A 12,936-nucleotide genomic window follows, 5' to 3' on the forward strand; every position below is an offset into this window, starting at 1 on the left:
ACACACCAAAAAAGATTTATTTATAATAATCAATAACACTTTTATAAATGACACTTGTATACTGGAAACTTAGCCTATTCATTCGGAATTCAAAAGTCAACTTTAAACTCTCTGTTGAAAATACAATCTTATTATTCTCCACTGGATATCTCAGCAATTCTATTTAATTCTATTATTCTTTAAAAGTAGGTTAATATGTAAAACCTTCCTGGTGTGTACACCTGTAACACTACCACATTGTCTATGGGTGTACACCTGTAACACTACCACATTGTCTGTGGGTGTACACCTGTAACACTACCACATTGTCTATGGGTGTACACCTGTAACACTACCTCATTGCCTATGGGTGTACACCTGTAACACTACCACATTGTCTATGGTTGTACACCCGTAACACTACCACATTGTCTTTGGGTGTACACCTGTAACACTACCACATTTTATATGGGTGTACACCTGTAACACTACCTCATTTTCTATGGGTGTACACCTGTAACACTACCTCATTGTCTATGGGTGTACACCTGTAATACTACCTCATTGTCCATGGGTGAACACCTGTAACACTACCACATTGTCTATGGGTGTACACCTGTAACACTACCACATTGTCTATGGGTGTACACCTGTAACACTACCACATTGTATATGGGTGTACACCTGTAACACTACCACATTGTCTTTGGGTGTACACCTGTAACACTACCTCATTGTCTATGGGTCTACACCTGTAACACTACCTCATTGTCTACGGATGTACACCTGTAACACTACCTCATTCTCTGTGGGTGTACACCTGTAACACTACCTCATTTTCTATGGATGTACACCTGTAACACTACCTCATTGTCTATGGATATACACCTGTAACACTACCTCATTGTCTATGGGTGTACACCTGTAACACAACCACATTGTCTATGGGTGTACACCTGTAATACTACCTCATTTTCTATGGGTGTACACCTGTAACACTACCACATTGTCTATGGGTGTACACCTGTAACACTACCAAATTGTCTTTGGGTGTACACCTGTAACACTACCTCATTGTCTATGGGTGTACACCTGTAACACTACCACATTGTCTATGGGTGTACACCTGTAACACTACCTCATTGTCTATGGGTGTACACCTGTTACACTACCACATTGTCTATGGGTGTACACCTGTAACACTACCACATTGTCTATGGGTGTACAACTGTAACACTACCACATTGTCTATGGGCGTACATCTGTAACACTACCACATTGTCTATGGGTGTACACCTGTAACACTACCACATTGTCTTTGGGTGTACACCTGTAACACTACCTCATTGTCTATGGGTCTACACCTGTAACACTACCTCATTGTCTACGGATGTACACCTGTAACACTACCTCATTGTCTATGGGTGTACACCTGTAACACTACCTCATTGTCTATGGGTGTACACCTGTAACACTAGCACATTGTCTATGGGTGTACACCTGTAACACTACCACATTGTCTATTGGTGTACACCTGTAACACTACCTCATTGTCTATGGGTGTACACCTGTAACACTACCACATTGTCTATTGGTGTACACATGTAACACTACCTCATTGTCTATGGAACCGGATATCGGTGATGATCAATGGAGGAGCGAACATCCGGTCCACGGGTGGCGAAGTCCTGAAGTGATGGCTATAACAAGTCATTGTAAGGCCAGATATTTACACTGACTTGCATGGCCTGTGGGATTTTACCAGCCTAGTCAACGCAACGTTAGGTTTATCCGAAACGATAGATTAGTAATTTGTTGTAAATGTCAAACTTTTAAATTTACGGCCTGTGAGTGTTTAAACATATTCTTTTATTTCTCGTTAAAAATCAGACTAGAGTCTACCGAACAAAGAGTGCATATCGCTATAGAGCTGTAAAGGGCTAGCCTATCAAAGACTTCTCACCATAGAGGTGATGCCTGCTATCCTTGACATTTGATTACAGCCGTTCAGTGTCTACAGCGAAGTGATTTGGGTCGTGCCACTTCAGGCGGACTACGCATGCTACCATATTAGGGAACTATTATTTAAGACAAAATTGCTTCGTCAAAAAAAATGATGGTGTTAAAAGGGTACCCTTTTCGATAATGCATCTTTTTAACTTTTGAATTGATTTAGAGTAAACGTAGTCGTTGACGCGTTGATAATGCGCGACCTCTAAACCCTTTAACTCCCTAGAATAAAGTTCACAGCCTACTGGCGGCGGTTACAGCTCACTTTTTCCACACCTACGACAGGTTTTTTTCCCACTTGAAACACATTTCTATTAGCTTTTTTTCACAGTATACAAAGACAAATACGAAAGATCATCTCTTTCACTCTCACTTTCTCACTTTTAATATTTAGCATATTTTGAATGCCTTGGTTTCAGTCTCTAGTAGACATTAATATTTTTGATATTTTTGGAGTATTACATTTTTGTAATGAATCTACAATGCACTTATATAAAATTTCTCTATGCAAATAGTAGTATTTATATTCATATATTATTAATCTTTAGCCCGATTTGATGATAAACCTCGCTTAAGATTAAACACATTTAGATTGCCATTGCACAAAGAGGAGAACCTTTCAGAATTACCAGCAGTAATACGTTTGTCATTGACACATGTGATAACTTTATCTTTGAAATGCCATGTTCGCAACGTTTGCTGTAGAATCGAATCTAATATCACTTTCATGTCATTAAAGGTCTCCTTGACGTTTTAGTGTGTCGGAATCCATAAAAATGAATTCATTTACACGTCAATGTGAAAACAGGTTAGTAAATTCATGTTTGTATTTCAACCATTTAGCCGTTCAGATATCGGGTGGACCTAATCAGGACATGCTTGCAAGTTTATTGAGTCTATTGCTTATCGAGTTAATATCCCCTACAACTTCTCATACTGGGAACAGTCATAAACTGGTTATCTGAGGGGTATCGTATACAGGGTATACTGTAGCATAAGTAGTATTTATTCTGACCCTTTTGTAAATGACGCTTTGTATTGAATATTTTATGTTTAAGTTTTTGATATTTATATTATTAAATATTTATATTTGTTCCGTGTTAGTAAACCCTCATAGGTACATTGTGCGCAATGGAAACATTGTCCATATTTTATTGAAGTATGTTATTGCAAAACATTGTTTCAAAATAACAAATGCCATTCCACTTCCCTAGTAGACTGGGATGTTGCCTTTAATATTACAAAATTTTCCTAATAATTGATGTCTCGGGTATATTTGTATATCATTGACTGAACAGCAATACCCGAGTTTTGTTTCTTTGTATTAAGTTATCATGACATTTCGTCTGGTAGATATTCATAAGGTTTATAAAAGCAACAAACATTGGTCTACTAAAGTATTGTTGGTCATGAATGTTCATACAATCTCTTTCTCAAACACTTGATACTTATAATACTTCTTAAGTATGTATGCAGATTATTCCTATTTGTAGTGACATGATATTAATGCAGGTGAGAAAACATCCCCATATACATTATACATCATGTTATCAAGTTAAAATTACATTTTACACGAGACAGGACATAACATCAGATTGCGAAGTGGTGTATTTAGATACCACAGCAGGTAATTGCGTTATTATAAAAGATAAAATCATCCAGATGTAGACTGTTGAGGTAAAAACCTGGCGTGTTCATGTATACATTGTGTGCTACCTGGAATGTCTAAAGATAAGGTAACTATTGACTTATTACGAGACTGAAGCCCGACAAGTTTGTACCTCACCACTTATAACCATTTATAAAGCTATGGGTACCCTTTTATATATCACTGATCAAGTATCGACTATATAGGCCCGCATATTACATTCCTTTTAGAACTTTAATTGATCAAGTTGGCATTAATTCATGACGTTGGTTAAGGTTTTCGCCCTCTCCGTGATATGTTGGTGTTTGCTTATAGCCTTATCGAACTGACGAGATTCTATAGAATATGTACGTTACCGTAAACCTTGAAATTTTAGGGGATGTTTTCAAGTCTCGTGATCTATATAAATGAATGGTCATAGGAATAATGTCAATAATTTTTGCCCAAATATTGACATGCTGGCTATAATACATAAATCGGATTCACGACCTTAATAGATATACTGCATGATAACTATGGCTGATATATTTATGGAAATTGAGTGATCTCTCAACATTATAATTTACTGCTTGAAGGAATATCTAAAACAAACTTTAATTGCGTATCAAGATGCTGTTGTAGCTGACACTGCTAAAGAAATCTGGCGCCTCGGAGTAGTCAGTATCCACATGGATACGGCAAATCGAGACAATTACCGTCATTATAACTAAACACCGGTTAGAAGTAAATTGATTTTCCGATATACAGCTGGGATAGATATAATAGTTGTTTTCAAATCGTTTTGAACAGCGATTTTTGTTGCATTTATAAACTTTAAGACATTACAAATAAACAAAAAAATTGCTACGTACAATATTGACATTAATAGATTATGGCACTTTTAACTAAATAAAGAAATTGATTAATTTACTTGATAAATAAACAAACAAATTGATGGATCGATAAGTAATACCAGTGAAACAAAAAGGTATCGTTTAAGTATGGTTTATTTTATGAACTTCTTAAATTGTCTCTGACTGGTGCCGTTTCATTAAGAATGCTATCACTCTAATACCCGGTACCTTATTATCAACCCCTGATTTTGTATGTCTAACAAGATACATATGTAGACTATAGATCAAATAATCAGTATGTTACACCTGTATCAAGGGTTACCAGACACAACTGCAGGTAAGGCAGAGGTAAATGTGTGACAAGATCATCATGCACATCAGTTATATAAAACATGTATACGATAAAATATTTCTCCTACCTGCTACAAGCCTTACATTCCATCGTTATATTGTTGTAGATTTCCGTGGTATCACTATTGAACACGACTATTTAACACGTTATAAACTCACACCCGTCCGTCTGTTAAAGGTACAACACTACAAACTACAGGCAACATCAACACAGTCACAATACACCTGAGGTGTGTCAGGCAGTGTTACCTTTGGGGGGACCACGAGCCTCCACGCTAGTCTCCTGACCTGGACTCCATGTAACACAGTTTCCCACTCCGAGGATCTCCTACCCCCGGGGACCGTTAATGTCGTATCCCATTGTACAAAGACTGCTAACTTCCTAACTGTCCCCGCTGGTCGTCAACGAAGGACGTACACCACCTTCTTCCCCTTACAAGCGCAAACTTTCCTGATTGGGCACTTTAGATCTCCCCGTATACACAAACGAGTTAACACTATTATCCCTCCGCCAGAGCTTTACATGTTTTCACAGTCGCGTTATCATATCTAGATACCTTTAAACAGGTGCGAATCATACAGGTATGCTACTGACACGGCTTGCTGACATTCCAAACCCAGATGTTATGTATAGTATCACAAAGTCTTACCTACCTTTGATATGGACGAGTCAGTTGGCTATGGGGAGCTTTATGTACATACGTTCTGCTCCGCTTAATACGCCGAGCCTTTAAGCTTTAACACACAGATAGCTGTGGCTATCAATAATGCATGCCGGAGAACGAAAGAAAAATCAGAGAAAACGTGCCCTCAGTTCTCAGTAGGTACATGTACATGAACAGCGCATGATCACACACCTCCACCATCTCAGGCGGGGCTCCTATTGTTTCTCTGCCTGACATCGATAGAACGCCCAGGACAAAAGAGCGTGAGATTCGCCGTTTTTTCTGAAACCTGTCTAACTTTTCGCGTTCCTCTAAACAACAAAACATTCCACCCTCTATCACATGAGTCAGATCTTTTTTCTGTATAACGAACACATAAATAAGCGTCCAGGTCTCAATCCCCCCGCGAGGTGCTGAGACTCGAGGGCAGATTCACGACTGGGGACCCTTCATATACTGTCACCTAGAAAGCAAAATTAATTACGTTTTTGTCAAGAGATTTAATTTCTCAATTTCTCGGGCAGACAGATGGAAATGCTAAAAAGAGCAGTCTCACGATCGAAATACAATACAGAAACTTGTAAGCAAAGATAACACATTTATCTTACAAGTATGAACTATGACAAAGTAACCTGTCAATAAAGAAACGAGAACTGATTCATATTAAATTGTGGTGCACTATGAAGCAATATAATACTTATTAAAGACTAAATCGGAGTTTATCGCTATCCAAAGGCGGATAGATACTAGTACATTTTTATGTCCATTCAGACACCTCAGAGCTTGTACAACCTAAACTTCTGATCTGCACAGCAGACATTATTACCGAGTAGATATAAGAATCTGTCCACACTTTACAGGTCAGTATCCTGTGTGTTGAGGTTATATTACATTGTATGTACGATGACTATCATTTCATCAAACGGTTTGTTTTGTGGAAATCGATAATGCAAGATTGCATACACATGAGAGTTTTAAATATATTGAGATTTCGCATTTAGATTGTAATTATGTGATGTAGCAGCCCATTAATTACAACGAACTCAGACGATAGATAAGGGCGATAACAAAATGACAAGGACGATGGCTTATCAACTGGAAAGGTGAAAAGGGCAAATTTACGAGAGGTAATCCACTGATACATGGAGATAATCCTGTAAGGATCAAAGTAAGAGATACGCATAAACTATAGAGATCACCAATAATATATGAATGCGGCAAGATTTTAATTCAGAAACGGAGCTTATTGGACTAGGAATCATATGCCGTAATACATTAAATTATATGAAATGTAATAAAATTATATGAAATGTAATAAAATGGTGGAATAATTATTCCACCATTTTAATTACATTATATATAATGAAAAACAAGTGAGATTTAGGACAGACCATACCAGTGAGATCTATTAGACTTACAGCCAGCCATGAGGATATAATATCTTAAAACAGCCTACGTATGACTTGTGAACCAGGGCCGGATGCTGAGACATCACAGAGCCAAGCAATGGAACCAAATACACTCCAGCCAAAATCGAATACATCAAAAACAGGAACCAAATACATTCCAGCAAAAATCGAATTGATCGTGCCAACACATCAAACACAGGAACCAAATACACTCCAGCAAAAATCGAATTGATCGTGCCAATACATCAAACACAGGAACCACATACACTCCAGCCAAAATCTAATTGATCATGCCAATACATCAAACACAGGAACCAGATACACTCCAGCCAAAATCGAATTGATCGTGCCAATACATCAAACACAGGAACCAAATACACTCCAGCAAAAATCGAATTGATCGTGCCAATACATCAAACACAGGAACCAGATACACTCCAGCCAAAATCGAATTGATCGTGCCAATATATCAAACCCAGGAACCAGATCAGATGTTATAACAGAAATGTATAAATGTGACCTTCATTGAGAAGTGACCTTAACATATGGAGTAAATGGTGACCTTGGAAGATGTATGTGGGTCTGGCAAAAAACAACGAATACGAGTTGTATTTATTTACATTTTGAGAGTGGTAGACATATACCTGATAGCCAGACAAAACACTGTACAATATCATCACCAATACCCATGTCAGGACGATTCCCCCTGAAACCTCAGAATTAATATCACCTTTCTGTACGTGCATTTACCCCAATAGCACGTGTACAGAACCATATGTCGTCCAAAGAAAACAACTGTGCTGTTTACCCTCCAGGGGAGGTAATCAGAAGGGCTTTAACTCGAAGCAGACGATAAACACATTTAATTAAAAAGTGATCAGAGAGCGATTATACTGATTAGGCACACGAACACGAACAACCAGAGGTGATTCAATCTCTACCCCGGGGTAGGCCAACAACCAGGGAGAGACGTGAGTCACGGACCTTCCACCATATCTAAACAGTAGCTGTTAAAGGTTGTCTCTAACGATCTGATAAACTATAAACTCCTCTCCAGAAGTACCGATTCTGAGCATTCAAAATGACATTTCCCACCAATCCGACAGTAATCTCCGAAGGTTTCCTCGAATGGCAACCAGCATTAGAAAAGCGATTTAATGGGGTACGGGTCTAAACAACTGTCATTCTACAACGAGTCTCGTCAAAACAATAGGCTGTCATGTCAGGTGCGTCAAACGTCGGCATATAAGGATTGGCGAACGGGCTTATAGAGGTATGCGGCGCACTCCTCCCAACATGTATCAAAGTGTACTTAAAGATTACTAACTCATCGTACCGACAATCTAAAGCGACATTTGGAAACAAATGTCAATGGTAAAACCATCACCGTTTTTGTCTGATATTAAAAACATACGTTTTTGGAAAATCATCATATGCAGACGAGCAGCCGAACCGGATCACTGTACAGTAGACGCTCCCGAGGCATGTCCAACTTCAATAAAACGCGGGGACATAGACCAGTGGGGAGTGGAATTCAGATTGAAATGTCTTTATTATATTAACTTCAAATCAATAACATTTCCATATTTCCTCGCAACGTTTGCGGTCAAATCAAATCTAATATCACTTTCATCCAATATCTACCGCAATTTTCCACAAAACCGTCACATAATTCCCCCAGGTAGTTAACGTACGATGTGATGTACTTAGAGTCCGTTACACCAATGCAATTTCTTTTGGATCCAGCTTTATATATTTCGGCAGGTAGTAAAGGGTAAAGGTTTGAATGTGAACGCATTGCTGACTTTAGTACATTGACTGTTTATGACGTCTATATACGCAGTAGCTAGCTATAGGTGATGTGATAACCTGGTTAGGATAGTTTTTGTATACCATATATCGCTTGACCATCAACGTTAGATTAATTACACAAATACCTTTCTTTATAAGTGGGCACTATAGGATACATGTATCTTGTTTGTCCCAGTGTAATACTATAAGCAGTGTTTGGAGCTGTAGACCAGTGTACGACTATGGAAGGTGACACTCCGTAACGTTGATAGAGGTGTCAAGTAGTATCTAGTCTACGGAACGGTATTTCTAGTGTGGAATGATGTCATTACAATGCTAAACCAAAAAAAACGACATGTTATCTACAAAGGTCACACAGATCATACCTGTGTTAATATGTGCTGATTACAGCGATGTCAAGATCAATAGATCGAGATTAGGAAAACCTCTCTAACATTAAGCAATCAGATTAGCATCATTCATAATTCCCCATCGTTTAACTAAAATTACCAGTACTTCGTTGATCCATAGGTACTTAGCACGCTGATAAGTCAAACACCTACTATAGACTAATATATAGAGAAAGGTAATGAACTCCTCCGTGACACAAAATTGGGTAATTTAGTTCGAAGTGTAGTAAAAAAAATATCCAGACCAGATAATTCAACGGCTTTGGTCTTAATTGAAAGTTAAGATGTCCCACTTCAAGATGATAACAAGAAGTCCTACTGAACTTTTCTACTTTTTTCACAAAAAGCCTCGAAACTTGAAAAACTGACGAATTTTCCCTTAGTCGGACACGATCGAGAACATTTTTGCAAACGAAAATGTCTATTCGCTACACTGAAAACACGGCAGACTACAACAACATAAACAGACATCAGGCGAAAATAAAAGTATTTACTTGTTTGACAGTTCGTTCAAATCCCCCTCTCGTGGTCCTTATGTCGTTTTTTCAGCGCTATTGTAGGCTGCCGTGTTTTTAGTGTAGCGAATAGACATTTTCTATTCAAAAATTCGAGTAAAAGCACTCAAATCAACAATTTGAGTAAAAGCATGCCATCTTTCCGAATATTTGCTATATATGTAAAATGTAAAAAGGATTAGAGAATCATTAAAAGTTGGTTAATTCGTCTAAGAAGTTAATGGTTTTAAGGTGATCTGTGTGTCAGGAATGAGCCACATTTTGAGCCACATTTTCAAGTAAAACAGACATGAAACAAAGGTCATTTCTGCTTTACACATTATACAAGTTAGCTATCTAGGCTGCCACTTGCAGGGTTAATTGCGCTCCATTGTGCAGCTAAATAATCGTGTTTGTTTTGTGTGACTTAATAAAGGGGCAGACGGCCTCGAACAATTGACATTTTTTTGTCCACACGGTCGGAATTACTTCTCACGTGCCATTTTGACTTCATGCATCATTAAGGAAACTAGTTGTACAATGTTTAATTATGCACCAGACTATGTTGATGACTAGGTTGATCTATACACACTAATTTACATGCTCCCCACTATTCGTGTGATATCTCCATGTATAATTTTGTTCCACACTAATGATACCTGAGCACGTATGATCTGTCGGCTATATAATAGCCACCCGTTAAAGCCTGTATCGGTTCCTCGCACACATTATACACAAACCAGGAAAAGCCACAAAAGACAGATGATGCTATTCTGCTATGAGCAGGTAAACAACGAGTTTTTTTCTATCAAATAAATGTATATTCTTCGTGATACAGAAAAATAACCACGGTTCTGTCCCGCTTTTTAGTATCAATATTTCCTCTTCCGCAGTTCCGTATACACCACGTGTACCATCAAACAACACTATTGAAATGACGTATTGCCTACTATAGTTTAAATAACGATATTTCTCCGTGCATTCTGTATATAATTCACACGATTTGTTCTCTCACGCTCTCCTTATACATACTCCAGGAAATAAAGTCACGATCGATTTCTGAAGGTCGGTACTACATATGAAAACTTACCATTTGGAAAGCACAAAAATAAGCACCATTTTAATTTACGAGTACTCTCACATAGATAGTTCGTATAGTCGAGTGCGGAAAAATGAATTCACACCGGTAACAAATGTAACCTTTACCAAGAGAACACGCAATGCATGCCTTTACAAGATCACGGATTATGTTTGCAAAGAAGCATCGCTTTAAAAGACAGCACCTACAAAAAACAGCTGTGGGTCGATATTATATAATTACGTTAGGTACAGAAATAATAAGTACAGGATATTGTGCCATGATCATACCATCGCCACGCATTTGTGGTTTTTTTTTCAGTAGAGAGTTTAGTCACGTGGGGGAGATTTCGGGTTTTGGCCAATCAGCATATATCAAAAGTACCTGGGTCAGTGACGGATCCAGAAGGTCTAAAAAAATTTCAATGTGTTAACACTACCAACGTGGGCACTGCCAAGAGGGAAGACAATCCCCCAAAACACAGTTGTACTTGCATTGTATTTGGCCCTCATTGAATGACATCTAGGTCCTACCGGTCATATCTCTAATTATTACTCTTCCACTGATTCGTTCCCGTGGATGCAAAATAAATACGTAATCAAGCATTTCCTCAAAAGTGCACTTAAGTTGTAATCAATATGTTTTCCTATTGTAAAAGACCTCCATGTTTAGTACAGTGGTACACCATTAACCATGGATAAAGCACTCTAACACGGAGAGTACGGGACTACGGCTGCCGATCGTGAACTGTCACAAACAGCTGTGCATCTCATGATAATACATGTATAAAGTGATGGCGTTCACCACCTGTGTATATTTCTAGGTTAGTATTGGTTTCGTGACCCAATTCCATATTTTAAAGTAAGGCTCTGCGGAAATGTATGACTTGTGCGTTGAGAGGAAGATTTATAATTGTCTATGTCAAAGCAGGATAACGGAAACTGAGTATTTGGACACCCAGATTTAGGCTGGTTCCATAAAAGTTTGAATATCACATTACACCATGTATGTACATTAAATGGATTTCAGGTCTAAGATTTCTGAATCCACATGTTCACCGGAGCTGGATGCACGTGTATCGCTGTTACTAGATTAGAAGATGGTTCCGTGCATGTCAAATCGTCAACATACACGGATTGATGGATTCTATAAATTCCTAAAGGCGTTCCTTGAAGCTACTAACTAGGGAACTTTGATCAGCTCAGATTCATTCTTCGTCACTAGTAACGCTAATCCCAATTCGTTATCATCAATTATGAACGACAAATCACATTAATTGATCAACACTGGCACATCATTTAGACCGTTAGCACAGTATACAGTTAGACAAACGTTCCCGCGAGTTAATCAATTATTGAACTTATTAACTTATTTCCATTGATTCTCTCTCCCTTCAGCGATTAACGCTCCATGAATGGCTATTGGGGAATAAAAGGCACGGTATGATCAGATGAAATATGCTTAACATCATCCATTGTATTGTTTTAGGTGCCACCTCCACGAGATTGGAAACGCGGATGTTCAGTAGATTATCTTTAGTATAGCCATGATAACAGAGCAGAATAACAAACGGTGTCCCATACTTACATATTGTTGTTACAATAGCATTCTGCATTCTTCTCTCATATGATGTCGTAGAATCTCATACACAGATCATTATAGAACGAATAATCATACCCTGCTTCCACTCTGTTCCCGGCAGGGTATGAATTCCGACCCGTTTCCGATAGTGTTGCAAGCCCCGATGTGGATAAGCCCCGATGTGATCCACATCGGGCACTTTGCGGCTGATAAAATATATGTATATTTTCGGATAATATACATATTTAACTGTGTTGTTCTGACAACTATAACCAATATTCAATTCACAAACCTTTCGATTATAATATTTCATCAACTATTAGTGGTAAAATTGAAGGCAAACTCAACACACTCATAATTCTGTTCAAATACGTCGCCACGTTTGATTTACCGGAAACCATGACTGTTTCATGTTAAAAACAAGAGATCCCTTTGCCGAATAAAAGGTACATTATTTCATTACGTATATCACTCGGATTTCTTTTAAACTCACAAGATCGCTAGCCGTTAACATCATGACTTCATGTAATGTACCGGACTTTTAGCAAGTCTTCGTAAGCCTAACAGTAACTGGGCGAGATATTATCGTGCAGAACATTATACCGTGAGTTGTGCTTTGTCGACTTTTGACTCATGATGAAACATGGCCATATACTTTTGTCAAGTAAAAGGTACATTATTTGGTTA

General features: G+C 38.2%; 1 protein-coding gene across 5 annotated transcripts in view; it reads right to left on the bottom strand.

The window, feature by feature from the left end:
* Positions 1-12,936, bottom strand: part of LOC138314065 (heparan sulfate glucosamine 3-O-sulfotransferase 5-like) — a 106,500-nt gene that overhangs the window by 41,775 nt on the left and 51,789 nt on the right. Inside the window, exon 1 of one of the 5 annotated variants that reach the window (XM_069254278.1) lies at positions 5,476-5,707. The exons of 2 other annotated variants lie outside the window; for them this stretch is intronic. The gene's annotated coding sequence lies outside the window, so the exon portion shown is untranslated. 2 more of the 5 variants (XM_069254262.1, XM_069254274.1) reach the window with 2 other exon arrangements.

The sequence above is a fragment of the Argopecten irradians genome, chromosome 2, assembly GCF_041381155.1.
Source record: "Argopecten irradians isolate NY chromosome 2, Ai_NY, whole genome shotgun sequence".
In the NCBI taxonomy this organism is placed as follows: domain Eukaryota; kingdom Metazoa; phylum Mollusca; class Bivalvia; order Pectinida; family Pectinidae; genus Argopecten; species Argopecten irradians.